Source organism: Apteryx mantelli, chromosome 17 (genome assembly GCF_036417845.1).
Source record: "Apteryx mantelli isolate bAptMan1 chromosome 17, bAptMan1.hap1, whole genome shotgun sequence".
In the NCBI taxonomy this organism is placed as follows: domain Eukaryota; kingdom Metazoa; phylum Chordata; class Aves; order Apterygiformes; family Apterygidae; genus Apteryx; species Apteryx mantelli.
The window spans coordinates 2,316,959-2,335,055 of NC_089994.1; the positions used below are offsets into that span (position 1 = coordinate 2,316,959).

An 18,097-nucleotide genomic window follows, 5' to 3' on the forward strand; every position below is an offset into this window, starting at 1 on the left:
CCCTTCCGCTGCCGAGCGGAAGTGCGAGAGGGGACGGCACCGAGGGCCGTTCAAGCCCCGCCCCAGGGCCCGGAGGGGGCGTGTCCTCATCTTGGTCCCGCCCCGCCCCCAGGAGCGTCCCGGGCCCCGCTGCAGCCGTGGAGCTTGTCAAGGGCAGCAGCACCGAGGGCCGCCGGGGCCTGCCGTGACGCGGAGGGGCTGCTGGCAGCCCCAGGGTCTGCCATGCACCCTGGGGACCTCCAGGGGCACCGCGGCCCTGCTGTGACGCAGAGGGCTGCTGGCAGCCCCAAGGGTCTGCCAGGCACCTGGGCGCCTCCAGGGCCACCGCGGCCCTGCTGGTGACACTGAGGGGCTGCTGGCGGCCCCAGGGGTCTGCCAGGCACCCTGGGGACCTCCAGGGCCACCGCGGCCCTGCGCGTGACACTGAGGCCCCGTTGGTGATGGTGAGGGTCTGACAGCGATACTGAGGCCTTGCTGGTGACCCTAAAGCCCTGCCGGTGACACCAAGGCCCTTCCAATGCCACCGAGAGTCTGTCAGTGCCCGCAAGGGCTTGTCAGCGCCACCAAGGCCCTGCCGGTGCCTCTGAGGCCCTGCGGGATCTGCCATGGCCCTGCTGGTGCCACCACGTGATGTCGGATCTGCCCCTGATGTGGGTCCCCCTTCGCCCTCTCCGCGCTCTGGTGGCCGCGACACCCAGTCACATGGGGCAGCGCCGCAGAGGCCAGGCGGCAGCCGGGGCACCAGCCGAGGCCGCGGCCTGCGGCCCCGCTTGCGGCCCTGCTGTGTGGGAGGTGCGTGGGAGCAGAGTTGCCGCCTGACGCGCGGTGCTTGTGCCACAGCAGTACCGCGTTAAAACGCTAGTGTGTTCCCCCCAACGCAGTACAAAAAAAGGCCACCATCTGCCAAACAGATGAGGTAGGTTTGTATAACCTCTTTTTTTTTTTCCAAAAGATTAGTTAAAAAGTTAACAATACTGCTTGAAATTTATTCAGGATGCCAACGTTTGGGGGCTGTGCGGCTGTTCCTGAGTGCTGCGCACCTGCTGCTCCCCCTCTAAGAAGGGCGACGTGCTTCTGCAAGCTGCAGCAAGTTCGACTGTGTGCAGCCTACCTGCGATGAAGGAACACGCCTGGCAGCGTGCAGCTGAAACGAGCAGAATTAGCCGCCTCGTTAAACGCAAACACATCCTGGAGCAGAGGCACCGCAGAACTCTGACCTCCCTTCTGGAGCTCGGGGCCTGTCTACATGGAGGAGATACAGGAATAAAAGCTATGGAGTGAAATTAAATTGCCATGGTTATATTACAGTAACCATGGAGAGATACCCACTTCCATATAAAACAGGCATTTTTACTTAATGTTTGGAAAAGGATTTAAACTAAACCCAAAATATCACTTTTAGTCCCTGCCAGGTTTCAATTGTGTGATTATATTTTAATTGTGTAAAATAAAACTGTGCTGTGGAGACGAGCCCAAAGCCAGGGAGAAGTGTTCACAACACCGCTTCCTGCTGTAGCACTCTTTTTCTTTTAAGCAGTAAAAGACCCCTCTATAGATATGATGGAAATCTATAGTTACATAATCCCACAAATAACATGAAAGGTAATTTTTAAAATATATTTTGGACATGACTTTTATCCACAATGTTATCTTGTGATGGTAAAAAGCCTCTACCTACAATGCAATTGTTTTTTTCCTTTGAAAGACCACCAGCTAGTTAAACTAACTAGTTAAAGCAGTCACCTTTTTTGTGAGGTAGATCTTACTAACTTAATTTTGCAGATAAATAAAATGACACGTGCAAGGTGAAAGATATGTTCTACGTGACAGAAAGAGCTGGTATGCAACTCAAAACTAAAACGTTTCTGACATGCTCAGGACACCCAGACTATTTCTAAGCGCAAGTTCTCCCAACAAGACAAAACCAGTAGAACAAAGCCATGAATGTGCATTTCTAAAGGCCTGCAAATGAAAAGGGAGTTGGAGTCCAAAAGCAAAATGAGTCTCTCGCATCCTTTTAACAGAAGAGACACAGGGAAGTGGTTCCCACGAGGACAACGAGGGCCTGTTATATTCAGGAGTCTGTACAATTCCGCTCACCGGTTTCTTAAGCTTTGGTTGCTCTTTGCTGTTTAAGGAGATTACTGTATATGACCAGTTTGACCCTGCAGGACAAGTATACTTCTTGTCAATTAATACAGGCGCAACTGATCTTAAGAACAGATTACGTTAGTCAAGCTTATAACACATGAAAACCATAGGAATCAGACATTCTGCAACCTGCTTTAATCACCTTTTGGATGAAAGACTGGTGGAGCAGGGGATTTGTACCATCTAAGTACCTAATTTAGGTGCTCTAAAGTATCTCCGTTTTCTTCACTGACTATAGGGAACTTCTAAATTTAGAATCCCAGGTTAGATGTTAAAATAGTCTAAAATAGAAATGGTGTCATGCCCACCGTCATGTGGCTAATTGGGAATGAGAATGTAACCAGGTTCCAGCTCCCAATCCCCCAGTCCAGCCCTCGTGGAAATACTATCCCGGAGCATTTCCACTTCCTGGTGCCCACTTGTACGTAATTGCGTTACGAATGCCCACGATCCTGCATTTTACACGCTGCAGTAGGAAACACTGCGGAGTGGGCTAAACCCCTGAAGGGCTTGTGTCAGCTTCACCAGGAAAGCTTTATTCTCCCTCATAACACCATTAGATTCAACATTTAGCTATTAACATGCTGACGTTTTCCCTCTAGAAAGAACACAGCATGGATGGGTTCTGTGGCCTTTCACATTCGGAACAGTACCGTTGATTTGGACTTGAAATGTCATGGCAGGTTGTTCGCGAACCTGCAATTTTAACCATTCTTTTGTCATATCATTTGAATTAATTGTTGCAAATTAATTAGGCATTTGCTGTTTTTATTTCTCAGACATCACATACACAAGTCTGGCTCTCAGACTGGACCCCTGGCACCAGCACGCTGTGCAAAATAGTTAGCAGAACAAAACTCTAGTAAGTATACCAGATTCAAAGTTTGCTAAGATTGTTTAGTGGAGGGTAACATTTGGCAATTGAAACACGATCCTCTGGAAAGGCATCTGTTTATTTCCCCTTCTTTGCCAACCTTCTTCCAAAGCAGTAGTGGATAGACTCCAAGTGATCCGGTGGGCTTAGAATCCGCCATTGAGCCGTTCTGAATATCTCTTCCTCTTTTTTATTTATTTGTTTTTTTTGTTACCTTATCAGTCGTGTATTGTGTGCTTGATTTCCTAAAGCTATGGGGGCCTCTGCCCAAAGGACTGGCTATATTAACTATATATGTATAACTGAGTTACATAATTATTTCTGTATGTATTACGTGTGCAGATTAAATCTGACAAATGAATAGAATTTAAAGAAGGTCCACAAAAAAGTGCAATTGTTCATCTATGTGCAACATGCAAGGGACCTTTACCACTTCACCATAGTAAAGTCAAATCTGAAACCTTAATACAAATCTAAGAGAAAAACTGCCTTTCACTTATCACAACTTTCAAGTCCAAAAAGTATAGGCTAACTACTGGCCCCTATTGCATAGGTAAGGCAAAACATTAAAAACAGCCTGTAGGCTGCTGAGGTCTACTGCAAATTACTCTTTCAAAGTTTGATCCAAAGTCTTCTGAAATTATTGGATAACTGGGTTTTGGAACAGACCATAAGTGGAGAATTTCTCCAGACAAGAACTTTGCAAAAAGAAAGCTTGTATTAAAAGGGATCTTTCTTTTGAGATGATTCATGGATGGGTTGAAGCTGTTCAGTACAGAATGTAACTATGAAGATTATCAGATGTCACAAGTCAAAGCCTGGGAAGAGTGCCCTGGTTCCGGTAGCACTGTCAGTGTTTTGACAGATATATACCAATAATCTCCTTGCCTCTGTTTCTGTGGTAAGGTCACTCCTGACTTGACTAGTGATAAGACACAAAAGCAGCCTTTTAATTTCGAGCAATGCAAAAAGCACCAAGAGGAGGATTGAAATGCTGGCGCTGCCCCAAGAATGCAACTATTTGAGGTCAGTCTGTTTTTCTTTGTAGGTCTGTCACGAAAACTACAATACAGCATTCTGTTTCTTGAACAGATCTAAGTTTTTCAAAGTTCCTGCATTTTCTCAAATTCAGCCTGAAAGTCCCCAGCGGCAGTCTGGGGGCTGGTTAAAACAGCTACGTTGTTTGCTTTACAGTTGCAGAAGATAGCTGCTTTTCCCCTACTCGCACAGTAATCTCAGCTGTTACTGGGCCAAGCGACCTTCTTCTCCGCGTGCAAACAGGGCCAGGCACACCTGCTGTCCCCTCTTCTTTTTCAAAAGGAAACCGCGGAAAGCCTGAAGAGAGCAGCCTGGCCACATGCTATTTATATGCAGGTCTGAGAGCACAGGAAACCCTGGTGAACTGTCACTTCTAAACACATTTTTAGATATACAGATATAAATAAAACTTAAGAGTTACGAAACGACCAGAGGAAAACGTCAATGTAATCTAAAAAAAGACATAACCATAGTATTAAACTGCAAAGTTGTGGAAATTGGTCATTATATTTTCTATGCGGCTAAATGCATTTACAGTAATAATGATGGAACAGTGAAGCCCCGGGCTTTGTAATTTTTCACCCCAACTCCACATTTTCCTTTTTTAAATTTTATCTTAATGTTTTATATTTTAGCTTATTAAGGATTAATGGAAGCTATAAGCCTTCAGCAGCATGTTCTTGACAGTTATAAAAGCAGAGGTGTTATCATTAAACTATTAAACCTGATAGATTCTACAATAATTAAGTAGTTTTTCAATTTTCTCTTACTCTCCAATTAACCCTTTCTAAGTATATTCTTAGCATAGTCTCATCTTCAGGTATTTTTCTGTCTTGGTCACTAATGCAAGACACCAGGGATGGCCCAAGGTATTTCCAAGTTTGTTCTCTGTATAAGGTTGCTTCTGCATAGGGGCAGGAACATCACCAAAAGGTTGGTGGGACATTTGCCTGGCACCTGGAACGAAGGAGTTGCTCAATGTCTGAGAATTTTAGCGGTGCAAGTTCCTGTGGGTGGGAACTCTCTCCTCCCCGCACCTGCTTACCGTAGTGGGCACAGGCCTGAGTGAGGTACTGGCATATTTCTATGTGATAAAGAATTACCAGCTAAAATAACTTTTGGAAATCTATTTCTAGTGATCCTTGAAGCAGCTCCTCTGAGCAAATCATTAGCCTCTCTTTGCCCTGTGTTTCTCATTTGTAATAATAGGATAATAATAACAACTGTATAACTTCAGGAGGAAGGGCCTATAAAAGCCTGCTCATTAAGAAAAATATATGTGCTTTACTATTAAAAGCATTTGTCAGGCAGCATTGTGGTGGTAACTTAGCACACAACACAGCTTAAGGTTGTGTCAGTTAAGTTTTCCAAACAGCGAACGTGTTCAGCAGAAAACACTACGAACATTTTACCTCTTTTTAACACATAAGGCGAACAATATGTGTTATCAGTATTTTAGGTATAAGAAAATAATATAAGCAGACATATTCTATGCATTCTGCCTACAATGAACTGCTAGTACACATTCAGTACTGATGTCCTCTGCTTTTACTCGCAGGCATAGAAATGCCTTGCACAAACAAGGTGTCATTCATCATCTACAGAGGACAGCTCTGTGCTCACAAAACCAAGCAGAATTACGACAGTCAATACAAGTCCTATAATCAAGTGCTGTACTTCATTTCACAAATGGGCATCATACATCTTCAGCTGATCTGCAGGATGAAGCTGGGTTCTCATGTGTCAACTAGCTCACACGTCCGTGCTGAGCCATGCTGTGCTCCCACCTGGAAACATAGTCCCCAAAGCCATTTTTAGTATTTGCTCAAAAATGCTGTAGCCATTCCACTGAACTTGAGGTTCTCAGAGACCGCAGAACTTTGTATTTGATTAGTCCTGTGATAATAATCTCGATGTGCAGCCTTGGACAAGACAACTTCTTTGTGCTAGTTTACCTTTCGCAAAGTGTCAGTAATAGTACATCCTGCTTTAGCACAGGGATATTACGAGAAAAAAAAATATTAAAACAAGACTGTTTGAAAATGTTCTGCAAAAATGATATGTAAGTAATAAAAAACTCATTATTTTAAAATTAACCATCTACCATCTACTTTTCAAAGGAGGAGTCATTCAGAGAATCCATGTTTTGGGTCCCATCAGGATGACTGACAGACTGGGTGCTTCTCACGTAGTGTATTTTGATCAGGGCAGCCGCACAACTGTGCTGACCTTAATGCCCTCCCCACCTGCCATTTTGATTAAATGAACAATGAAATAACTGCTTGTTTGACAGCAGCAGAATTAATGGAAGCCCCTGCACAAAGATGAGCTCAGTGTAAAAATAACGATCAGAGACAGGTTTGAATGCAGCAGTGTGTTCATGCATTGGTTAAAAAAAAGAAACCAGAGAGTAAAAGATGTAAAACATCACGATGAGGTGAAAGATGGCAAAAGAAGCAAAATGGGAAAGGATCAAGAGAGCTGCTTTTGAATAGGAGACTGGCTGGAGTCCTGAGAAAGGAAACTACCCCATGTTTCATGATCCCACTGTTCTTGCAGAATCAGGACTTGGTGTTTTCATCATCTCACTGTTCTTACAGAATCAGGACTTGGTGTATTCTCTTAAAAATAAATAAATAAATAAATCTGTCCCTACCATGAGCTTTTCCTTGTAACGGAAGCTACCTGCAAAACCTGAGTTTGGCTATCTGTTTGGGTTACAAGAGGGAAGCGTACTAAAGGTTACTGGATGGTAACATGGTCAGGAAAGTGCCTAAGACAAGTAGATTTTTGCCATTTCTCGCTGTGCGAGGTGCAGGAGTGCTCAAGGACTGCACTGCAGATATATGAAGGGCACGGGAGCAAGCACCTGTGGGACAATGATCTGAGGGACCAGAGTGGGATGATCCAGAACAGCATGCTGCCAGCCTTTACCCTGACCACATGTAGATTTTAAATGTGCTCTTACTTAATACAGCCAATGGCTAAATGAAACTTCTTGGGCCAGATAAACTTCTGCAGCCAGATATTCCACACCAGGTATTCCATATTCTTTCATAAAAGGCCAACTAGTAGCTCAGTGACTTTGCCTCAAACAGTAAGAGAGGTCTAGAAAGGACTTGTTGGGCCTTCAGGTTTTGTACTCAGCAGTAGCTGGCAACTACCTTATGGTAAGGCTGCTCTGGAAGGATGATCCAAAGCCTCTGTCTTCAGGCCTTCAGAAGCTCTGGTTTCTCATGTTTCAGTCCAGACTTTTCATGGCCACCAGATATTTGTTTGTTCTTACACCACCGTCACCCCTGCTCTTAAGGGAGATGTGTTTACTTTTATGTTTACTCCCTGAAGTTTCATAAAGAGCAACTGTATCCCTTTTCAGCATTCATTTTTTAGGTTAAACAAATTATTTTAAGATCCTTACATAAGAAAAACTGTGGATTACCCTGTAATTATTCTCCCATCACATTTTGTGTTCCTTGATTAAGTGACCAGAGTTGTATTCATAATTTCAGAGAGGATTGCAGCAGAGCTCTGTATGTATTAACATTTTCCTCTTTCTCCAGAAAATATTGCAGTAATATAAACTTTTCATCAGAGCTGCTTCATATTGCAAGTTCTCAGTTATCTTGAGATCAACATGTACACCCAGATTTTTCTCTTCTTCTGTCATTTCCAACTGATGAGCTCTAGCTTCTAGCAGAGATTCTTGTTAATAATTCCCAAGTGCATGACCTTGTACTTTCCACTATTAAATTTCATCCCATTTCTTATGTGCCAGCACTCGCTGTTATCCAACTCTTCCTGCATGATATCCCAGCTATACAGCTATTCCTTCTGTATCGCTGGTGCCTCCCAACTTTGTGCCATCAGCAAATGCCATCAGCTCACTCCTACCTTTTGTTCCAAGGCCTGAAAAACATAGTTTAAGATCAAAAGAACATAAGAAATGCTTTGCTGGGTCAGCCAGATGCTCCATCTAGCCCGGTACTCTGTCTCCAAGGGCGGCAGTCAGAGATGCTGTTTAGGGAGAAGGTAGGAGCCCTGCCACTTCCTGCTATCCCTTCCTTTCGCAATCCCCACACATCCACAGGTGTTGCATGTTAGAGGCAACATCCTTGCTTTTTCCTTTTAACAATTGTTTATGGACCTGTTGTCCATTAATTTAATACATTTTTGAACCTGCCGATAGTCTAATTCCAAAGCATTTCCTAAAGAGCTCAGCTCCATCCTCACAGTCTACCTTTTCACCCAAACCATTGTCATTTGCCTGCAGCTAGTTTCTTACCTACCAAATAGCTCCCCAGATAGACTAAGTATTTGCCATGTGGCATTGCATTTAATATCCTACTAAATCCAGCAAATCTATTGTCTGGAAATTGTCTATCAATTGTCCAGAAAACAATAATCTTATCAAAGAAAGGTGTCAGCTTAGTTTGATGTAATCTACCTGTAGTAAAGCTATGTTGCATTTTACCTTATTTCCCACTTACCTGTCTGTCTGCAGTTACTTTTTCCTTTACATTTTTTTCCTAAGGTTTTTAATGTTCTTGAGGTCAGCCTAACAGGGATGTTAATGACTGGATTACTTTTCTTCCTCCTGCTTAAAAACAGATAGTGCTTGAGCAGTTCCTTAGTAATTCATTACCACCTCCAACTTGACAAATTAAAAACCCTCAGCCCGGATGGGTGTGAACATGTTTCAGGTCTGTCAGAACCATGGGCTTGGGAACACCCTGTTCCCTGCGCTGAGTGTGTCAGGTTCCCATGGGTCTTGCTCTCCCTCTGGATACAGTAATTTCCATTTCCATACAGTAATTCTTATTAGCTATCATCCTTTGCCCTGATCATCATTTCTACTGAAGACAAAGGCAAAACAGATATTTAACATGGGGCCATGCCTCATATTTATTAAAAATTAGATTGGAACACAAGAAATGGGGAGACTCCATGTAATGTGTTTAACCATATTGGTAAAGATTACGCCAAAGGACTATTTGTGTCACTGAAATAAGCAGCTGGAAGCGTACAGCTTTCCCTCCATCCTTGTTGTCACAGTGGTGGTCAGCGGAAGCACCCCAGCTAGTTCCCTCTATAAAGCAGAAGGAGCTACCAGCAGGTTATGCTGTACAAAAGCTCTAGGTCTCCAGGACCCACTGTCCTGAAATACGTCATATTTGATTTCCTTTCAGGCATACTGAAAAAGGTACCTGTTTAATATAGAGTTTTCAAGACTCATATTCTGCTTCCTCATGCTGTCAACACACGTCCTTTCCAGATGCAGCTATACCGTCTGAACATTTTTTCATTGCTTTGGGGGATAAACAGGCCAGGAATACCGTTTTTCCTCGTTACCTGCATTTCTTCCAAAGTTCCTCTAAAGGTATGTACTGACTTTCAGATAGCATTCGCATTTTGATGATGGTTTGTTGTTGGAAAAATTCCTTTAGAGGGGCTAATTAACTTCCTTTCATATGTTTACTGTCCCTGACCAAGGGAGCTAAATGGAAAACAACTCACTGCGTGGCATATATCTGAGTTTAAAGACACTGGGATCCTGCATTTTGTATTCTCCTCTCTGAACATTAATTCTACTTCTAGCTCAAACATGGCTTAATGACAGACTGAAGTCCCATCTGTTAACAATGACTAGCCTTGGACTCAGAGGGAGAGTCCTGTGGATAATTTAGGAGTACATTTTATAGTCACTTGCAAGCAAGCATTTCATTTCCGATCAAGGCAAACATGGGGAGCAGGTGGAAATCTCTCCCAAAAGTACAGCCTGACCTACATACTATATTGTCAATTAAAGATATGTATAAAATAAAGTATTAATGATCTATCAGATTTGTAACAAATCTCTGGTAGAGATCTTGCTGCTGAAAATGAACTCCACCTTGCAAGGCTTAGTTAAAGCTTCATTTTGGAAATGTGAATGGTTCCTGCCAACTGTATCCTGCTACCTGTGCTGGGCTCTGCTGCAGCTTCCATTTGCCTCTCATGTTTTCTTGTGCCCTTCTGCTGCTTAGCGCTCACATCCCTTTTGCGTTATCACTCTTCTCTCAATTTCCATGTATTTTTTGGCTCTGTCCTCAGGTCTCTTGTTGGCTGCCCACTCGCCATTACCTCACGCTGCAGGAGCTGCCCGGGGTGGCTGGGACAGCGTGTCCATGGATGGCAAGGGGCCACACACGTCCTTGCAGCCGAGCTGGAGGTCCCAAGAGCAAAGAGGGAAAGCATCGGCTGCAAGGCCCTTCGTGCAAGAGCAGCTTAGTCAGGCACGCTGTTGCTCCGAGGGGGGCTCGGACAGCTCTTGTGGAGGAGTCCTAAGGAGGATCCCCCACCGCAGCCCCCAGTGCTGGCAGCTGCAGCAGCGCAGGCCCAGGCTCCCCCAGCACCCAACCGCCCCCACGCCCATGCCCCGCCGGCCCCACGCGCTGGCAAAGCCGGCAGCAACCCCCGGCCCGGGAAGCGGTCGCGAGGGGAAGGCCGAGGAGAGGGCGGCCCCGCCTGGGCCGGCTGCGGGCGGCGCGGCGGGGCCGGCGCGACGAAGGAAGAAGGAGGCGCCGGGGCTCGCTCGGGGGGAGCCGCGCGTGGGGCGCCATTTTGCCCAGCAGCGCTCTGAGGAAGGGGCGTGCGCCGCCTCCCGAGGGAGCGGGCAGACGAGCCCAGGGGGAAACGAGGCCGCACTCGTCCGCCCCGACCACCCCCTTGTCCCCCAGAGAAGGCGGCGAGCGAGGCGAGGCGAGGCCCGGCCCGGCCCGGCCTGCGGCCTCCCCTCGCGGAAGCGACGACCCGAGGCCGCCAGCTGCCCCCAGCACCGCCGCAAACGCCCCACAAGCCGCAGCCCCGCCCCTCGGCGGGGGGGGGAGGAGGCGATGGGCGCGCGCCCCGCCCCGCCCCGCCCCTCGGCGGGGGGGAGGAGGGCAGGAGGAGGCGATGGGCGCGCGCCCAGCCCCGCCCCGCCCCTCGGCCGGGGAGGGGGGGAGGAGGAGGTGTCGCGCGCGCGCCCGGCCCCGCCGTGCCCGCGTCCCGTGCGGCCGCCATGTTGTTGTGGTTGTGAGAGGAGGCGGCGGCAGCGAGGAGCCGAGCGACCCCGGCCGAGGCAGGAGGCCGCCCCCCGGGAGGGGGTGTGGGGGCTCCGCGCCATGCCCTGCCCTGCGGTAAGGAGGCGGCGGGGCGGCGGGGCCCGGCCGGGCCGTGTGCGGGGGGCGGCGGCGGCGGGCCGCGGCCTGGCGGCGGCGGCGGGCGGGCTGTCAGCGGCGGCGGGCGGGCTGTCAGCGGCGGGGCCGCGGCGCGCGGCCGGACACGCCCCCTCGGCCGCGGTGAGGGGCCGCGCGGCGGCCGGGCCGGCGCCCTCCGCCCGCTCCGCTGCCCCGAGGGCTCCCCCGCCGCCGCCAGGCTGCTCGCAGGGTCGCGGGTGGAGCGGCCCGGGCGACGGCGCGTCCCTCGGGCCCGTCGCGGGGCGTCGGCGCCTCCCCCGCGGCGGCTTCCCGCCCCGGGGCGCGTACCGGGGCCTGCGGGCCTGCCCTGGCCCCGGCGGGATCCCCGTGCTTCCCGCGGGGCTGCCCGGTCCGGCCCCCTGCAGCGGAGCGGAGGGGTCTCCCAGCGCTGCCGGCTGCCGTGGTGCCGCGCGTGGCTCCCTCGGCCCCGTCTGACCCGCTGTCGGTTGCGCTCAGTCGTCCTTGTGCGGGGGCCAAAGCCTGCGCTTCTTTTGCGCGAGGTGGGAAGCGTCATGGGTTTTGTTTGCTGAGTGCGGGGCTTTGCTAGTGCCTCTTCCCCACGTCCCCCTCAACAGACCTGGTCTTTTGATGCATTATGAGCAGATGTTGCTCTTCTCCAGTAAGTAGTGTCCCCCCCCCCCCCCATGGAGTTTAAGTTTTCCTATTGCAGCTGCCACTTTTCTGTTCTTTCTTGTATGGAGTGTTTTCCCTACAAATAAGACCTCCTGTTCCTTCAGTCCTCTCTGTACTGGAAACTGGTTTCTTTCCTTTCACATACACGTTCCTCAGGGGAGAAAGCTGGGTATGAGCTTGTAACTCTTTTGCTGGCTGCACATCTGACATGCACTCTTCCGCTGTCCTTGCACTTGTCACTAGTTTTTCTTGTGTGATGAGCCTGTGTAACCACATGTAGTAAGGCTTTCCTTTAGAAGCAAAGAGCTTGTCTAATGAATCATGTCAAGTAGTGCTGAGTGCAGAGGTACAGCTTGGCTTTATGCTGAAAATAAAGGAGTATTTGAATGCCTAGGTAAGTCCATTGGGGAAGGAGGGTTGTGTGACTGAAGAAAATATGGTAGACTTCTTGCAAAACGTGTCATGTTCAGAGCTTTAGTTAAAGGACTGAGGTACCTTTGGTCTGTTACTGATGCATACGCTCTAGCATTTGAAAACAGTCTTATTGGCAGAGATGAAGGGGGGGATCTTATGAAGGACTGCTCCTAGATAACTTCAGGAGAGGAGACTGACATCTGATCTCCACATTGCTTCAACTGCTATTGATCACACTGTTTTTGGAAGATGGAAAAAGTGTTTTCTTTCTTACATAGCACAGGAAATACTGTGAGCAATAAGTGTTGAAACTTTCTGCAGATAAGTGGAGGTGGGGCCTGGAATTCTAAAGTGTTGCAGTGAGAAGTGCGTCTGAGTTGTCACTTTGGAGTTTGGGGAGGGGCAAATGTGCAGAAACAGTAATGTTGAACGGTGGGTTTTTTTTTTTTTTTTTTTTTGAGTAATGATACTAAAAGATGGTCTTGTAATACTTCCTCTCTAAACTTAAGAATTATAGGAGTCATATATTGAGCTTCAAGCTTAGTTCTCTTGCTGGCAGTGTTGGTATAGATACCTATCTAAGGACACTTAATGTCCATCACTATTAGCTGTCTGCACCAGAAACTCTTAAAATCTCAGTGTTAGCCTGTTTAAGAAATGTTATGCTGTGCAACCCAGAAATGATAGATAGTAGGTGGAAGAGGCTGGTTTGACAAAACTCATTTTTCATGAAAATGGCTGTCCAAAGCTGCAGGAGATAGAGCTGGAACATACCCAAGCTTCTGAAGGTAGGGAATACAATATTTTATCTCAGATCTCATTCAGCCTACACTTCACATGGGATGGTGGAAAGAAGTATGTTTTTAGCCTTTGAAGACTAGGAGGAATATGGCTATGCAGTGCTTTGATAATTAACTTGTGAAAAAGGAGAAGGAAATTGCAAAGCTACTGGAGTGAGGGTGAGAGGCCTGACAAGTCTGCTGTAGCAAGGAGGAGACTCTCTGGAGTCAATTGGATGAAACCAGGTTAGCATCCATTACAAAGTTTAACATCTTTTCACCTGCAGGGAGCAAAGGGATGTGATGGCTAGTTTTGCTCTGGTAACTGTTTAAGGGGATATATAACTGGATATGGACACAGGACTCTTCTACTGAATTGAAATTAGTAATGTCTTCCAGAGCGTGTGTCTCCAAGTAGTACAGTAGTGCTTATCAGGTATTTTAAAATAGAGTTAAAATTCCAGGTATTTGAATTTGCACTTATTTCCTAGCTGCTTTAATTGACTGAATCGAAGAAAGATGGCTTATATAAATGTTTATTTCAAAATTAGCTTCTAAGTACTAAATTCTCTAAGCCTGGTTTTTGCCATAGTGTGTGACTGTTCTGCACATGTCTCTCATACTTGAGTAGCTGATGGTATAAAGACTTGCCTTTCAGGTCCCATGTGGGTTTTATCTCTCTGAGAAATGAGCTTTTTGATTTGCAGTTCCATCCCTCTTCTAGATGGGTGGTTCTATATCTTCCCAGTGCTCTCAGAAAAACTTGGAATATGCCTGGCAGTTAAATCATGCTGCTTGTAATTACCTGGATGGTTAAAAGATAGTAATTTCTTTATCTTTGTGAAGCTTCAAAATTACATGGTGGTTGAGTGGCTTGCATGAAAGATCTAAAAGTGAGGTTAGTGCTAGTTCAGGAACTTGAAATGCTGACTTCTTAGAAAGGCTTGCTGTGCCCAGGGCAGAACTGAGGACCTCAGCTCTTAAAGCATTACAACTTGACTTGTATCCCGGATACATTAACCCTCGAACTGTGAAGGATTGCTTCACATCCTTGTACTGAGTTGCACATATACCAGCTTATTGTGTGTCTGCTGCTTGTGGGATGGGCAAAGGTCACAAACTACAACGCCACTTGGTGTCGACTGTCCTTGTTCAGAACCCAGTTGAGAACAGAGGATGAGCCGAGACTTTGTCCCCTTGCTTTGGGCTAGTGGAGAACTAACAGTGTACTCTGTGTCATAGGATTGTAATTGTAACCTAGAGCATGAACACCGTAGACCTGATTTTCCCCTAATCTGTTCAATAATTTCTGGTAGTGATGTAAAGGAAGCAAGCACAAATGGGCCGTAGGGGAGATAATGCTTTATCCCATAAGGAAGGCCTTAAATCAATCTCTGCCGTTCGGAGTCGGAGATGAAAGAGCGACCTGTAGTAGCAGGGAAGTGCAGTGTTATCTTGTTGAAATCAGCAGTACCTTTCACCTTTAGTCTGCTGTGAAGTGTGCTTGGGTTGTCTTGGTGATGTATGAGCTAGAGATGCTCTGCTCACATTCAGTAAATAGCAATATGCTCCTAGAAGTGCTGGAACTGCAGATCTGCGCTATGCAAAGTGAGCGAGGGAAGAAGACCAAAGCAGAAGTGTTTCTGGAATGTTAATTGAAATAGATAAGCTATTTCTGGAGTCATTGATGTTCATTCTTTAATTGGTTTAAAAACAGTGGTTTTCTTGAAGCTAAAGGCTTAACTTACAAAACTATAGTTGCTGATACCTAGCTTTGGTTCATCTTCTGAAATACCTCTTATTGAGACCCATAATCTAAAGTTTAGAAAGCAGCAGTTGGCTTAAAATGTGAATCTGAGAGCAAGTAAAGCTGTTAACTGTTACTGTTGACTGGAAGTATGCTCTGTAGGCCTTATTTCTAAGACATTGTTCCTCCACATGGGTGTTAATGCTGTCAGTAGTAGCAACAAAGTAAGCTTGGTATGATCCAATTTGAAATTTTTCTTAAATTGTGTATATATGCATGAGTGAGGCAACTATATATACTGTAGTAGCTATCATGTAGTTAAGGAACTCTTCCAAATTCTGTTAAGAAAAAAAAAAAAATCTGAACAAGACTGCCTTCATAGGTTCTACTTGCCCATCCTTGGGAAAGTTGGATTTCCAAAGACTTGAAACTAAATGGACTTTGTTAAGCAGTATTGCATCTACACTTGTAAAAGCTGTTGTACTAAGGTATTATCACTTCTGGAGAAGGTTAATGCTTTGAGCAGGTTTTTAGTAGAGCTTGATTTTTTTCTTTTTTTTTCTTGTGGAAATTAGTTCATTATTTTTTCTTTCAGATAGGAAGGAAGATGAAGAGCTGTAAAGCAGCACTGATAGGATGGCCTGGAGGGAAGTGGCAGTACTAGCTACTGATCAAGCCTATAATAAATTAATAGCTTAAATAGTGACTTCAGTAACACATGCTGCTAGATCTTAAGTAGCATTAAAAACCCTTTTTAAATAAACAAGTGAAATAAAAAAAATTCAATTACAAAATTATCTTAAAGTATAATTTTGCAGTGCAATTGGAAGTGGGCAAGAAGTCAAAGAAACTGAGCCCTGAAGAAATACTAGTAGTTGAAAAGTCTAAGAGGTCATCTTTTTTACCTTGTTCACCGCATCTCACTAGTTTCCAGTGTTCATTGCAATGGACATTACCAAAATTAAAAGGCTACATATGCTGTTGATTGTTTATGGCTGTTAGAAGCTGATCTAGATGATGCTTTCACTGACTTGTGTGACTTCAGTTCTTCATTGAATTGTTCTTCAGTGCATGAGTAGAATGATAGTGGTCAACTTCTGGGTTTTAGCTGTTCTGAATCTTAAGAGGCATTAGAACACTAGGTGCAAACCCTGAGCTTTGCTTGGAAAATTATTCTATTACCTATGGAGTTAGCTTGAAGCTTGAATCTAGAATGAAATCAGAAATTTGCTGTTAGTCCTAGGCTTCTTAAAAAGAGCTGGGCACTTGGAAGGGCAATCAAAACAGACCCCCATCCTGACTGGGAAGCTCTGTTGTAGGAAACATTATAAATAGAGGTATGTTCAAATGATTAAACTCCTAGGATAAGAAGGCTGAATCAAGCTCCAGAAGACGGTTAATACCTATGTAGGAAAAATAGCACATTTTGGTTCTGATCCTTTAAATTTGATTTTTAACTCGGTCTTCCTTCCTCCAGTTGTGTGTCCTCGTCTTAGCCTGTCTGTTCTGTGCTCCTCTGGTTCCCTGTCTGGTTCCATCACTCCTGCATACTCCGCAGAGTGATGACCTCTGTAGGGTTGAATATTGCTTCTCCACGTAACTGCCTATAGTGTGGTAACTGGGACCTGCTGGGGAAAATGTAGTTGTAACCTCTGGCGTGAGGAGAGCTTTCTGCTTCATGGGCAAGCACATTCTCAAAGCTGTTACAGCACTGTCTTTTATATCTTCTCCTGGCTAAGCTTTAAAATAAGAAGCTGTGATTGCCTTTTTAACTTGGCTCCAGAAAGTATCAAGTTAAATATGCTTTTCTGTCTGTTGGATTAGGTCCCTGAGAAGACTTGGGCTGATCAGCATACCCGTTAGTTCCTCTGGGATTGAAGCAGGATTTAGGTGCTAAGTTCTTGAGCTGGAGCAGTTTTGCAGATGCACAGATCTGCAGCTGCAGGCACCTGGTAAACTCCAGGTTGAACATACTCAGGGAATTTCAGGTATCTTGTGAGCTGGTCTTGAATCACAGTTTAATTTCAGAGCTAAGTTATTCTTTGCTGCTGCTGCCCCTAGTAGATTGGCAAGATCTGGCCTATCAGATCCTACTTTGTTTAGCCATTATTGGGAAAAGAATTGGAAAAGAGATTTTTTTCACTTTAATCTCAAAAGCTTCCTACTGTTCAAGGAAACAACACTTGTCAAAGTAATTTACTGCCTATATCTGATTCTCCCAAGCTGTGACTACACTGTCCACGTGAATAAGACTTCTACAGAAGAATGTCTTGCCTGTTGTCTTTCTTTCTCCATTTTAAGAGTGTGGAAAGGTTTTCCTGTAGGAAAACTAGTGAAGAGCTATACATTATGCTTTAACTCAGATTTATTTTGTTTTTTGAAAATAAAATAGCTTGAATTGGAGAGCTCTAAGGTGCCTGTCTGTAGGATGAGACAGGCCTCTTGTATGTACAAGTCTAGTTTCTTTAAATATTTTTGATCTCTCTGGTACTGTACAAAATTCAGTTCCTAGAATATGATCAGTATGAGGGGAATTAATACACTCCAAGCTGAATTGTAGAGGAAAACTGCTGCATTGCCATAATTAAGTTTTTGCAGTTTTTCTCTCTAATCCTGAGTTTTATACACTGGTATAAGCATTATTTATAGAAACACAGTTAGAACCATTTTCTGTTGCCCTTTTCTGGGCCTCATTCACTACTCTAACTTTGGGACTAGAAACTAGGACTGTATTCAGAATATTAATTCTGTAGTGTTACCTGAAAGAACAGAGCTTCTGGAAGAAATAAAAATAGATCCTCCTTTCCTATGTCTGTAAGAGAAGTTTTTGACTCCAGTGTCAACTGGGAAAAGGGGGGCTCTCGACAGAATGGAACATTTCTTTCTAATGCTGTTTTGTGTCCCTGTGGAAGTGCCTAGGGGGAACTGCTCTCTGCCATCTGTGTCAGGAGAGGACAGAAATGCCTGTGTATGCTCTGCAGCCTTAACAGCCTCTTACAGGGGAAGAGGAGGAGGAGGATTATCAGGATTTTAATGATTTTTAAGGATTTTAATCATTCACTCTTTAGAAAATGTAGCTGGAAGTATTAGGGTAGTGAGTGTAACTGAAGATTGAATTGAAGATATGGTAACAGAAAGACTGAGCACCTAGAGAGCTAAGGAACAACTTATTTGCACCTAACATAACTGTTTGAAACAAACTGCTTATGGCTGCAGCATCTTATTACCTTTAACATCTTAAAGC

The 18,097-nt window shown here is 45.4% G+C and overlaps 1 long non-coding RNA gene across 1 annotated transcript in view; it reads left to right on the plus strand.

Annotated features, from left to right (window-relative positions):
- The first annotated feature begins 11,082 nt into the window (after positions 1–11,082).
- Positions 11,083–18,097, plus strand: part of LOC136993527 (uncharacterized) — a 38,412-nt gene continuing 31,397 nt past the window's right edge. Inside the window, exon 1 of the long non-coding RNA XR_010885873.1 lies at positions 11,083–11,220. This is a non-coding gene — a long non-coding RNA (uncharacterized lncRNA). The remainder of the gene's footprint in view (positions 11,221–18,097) is intronic.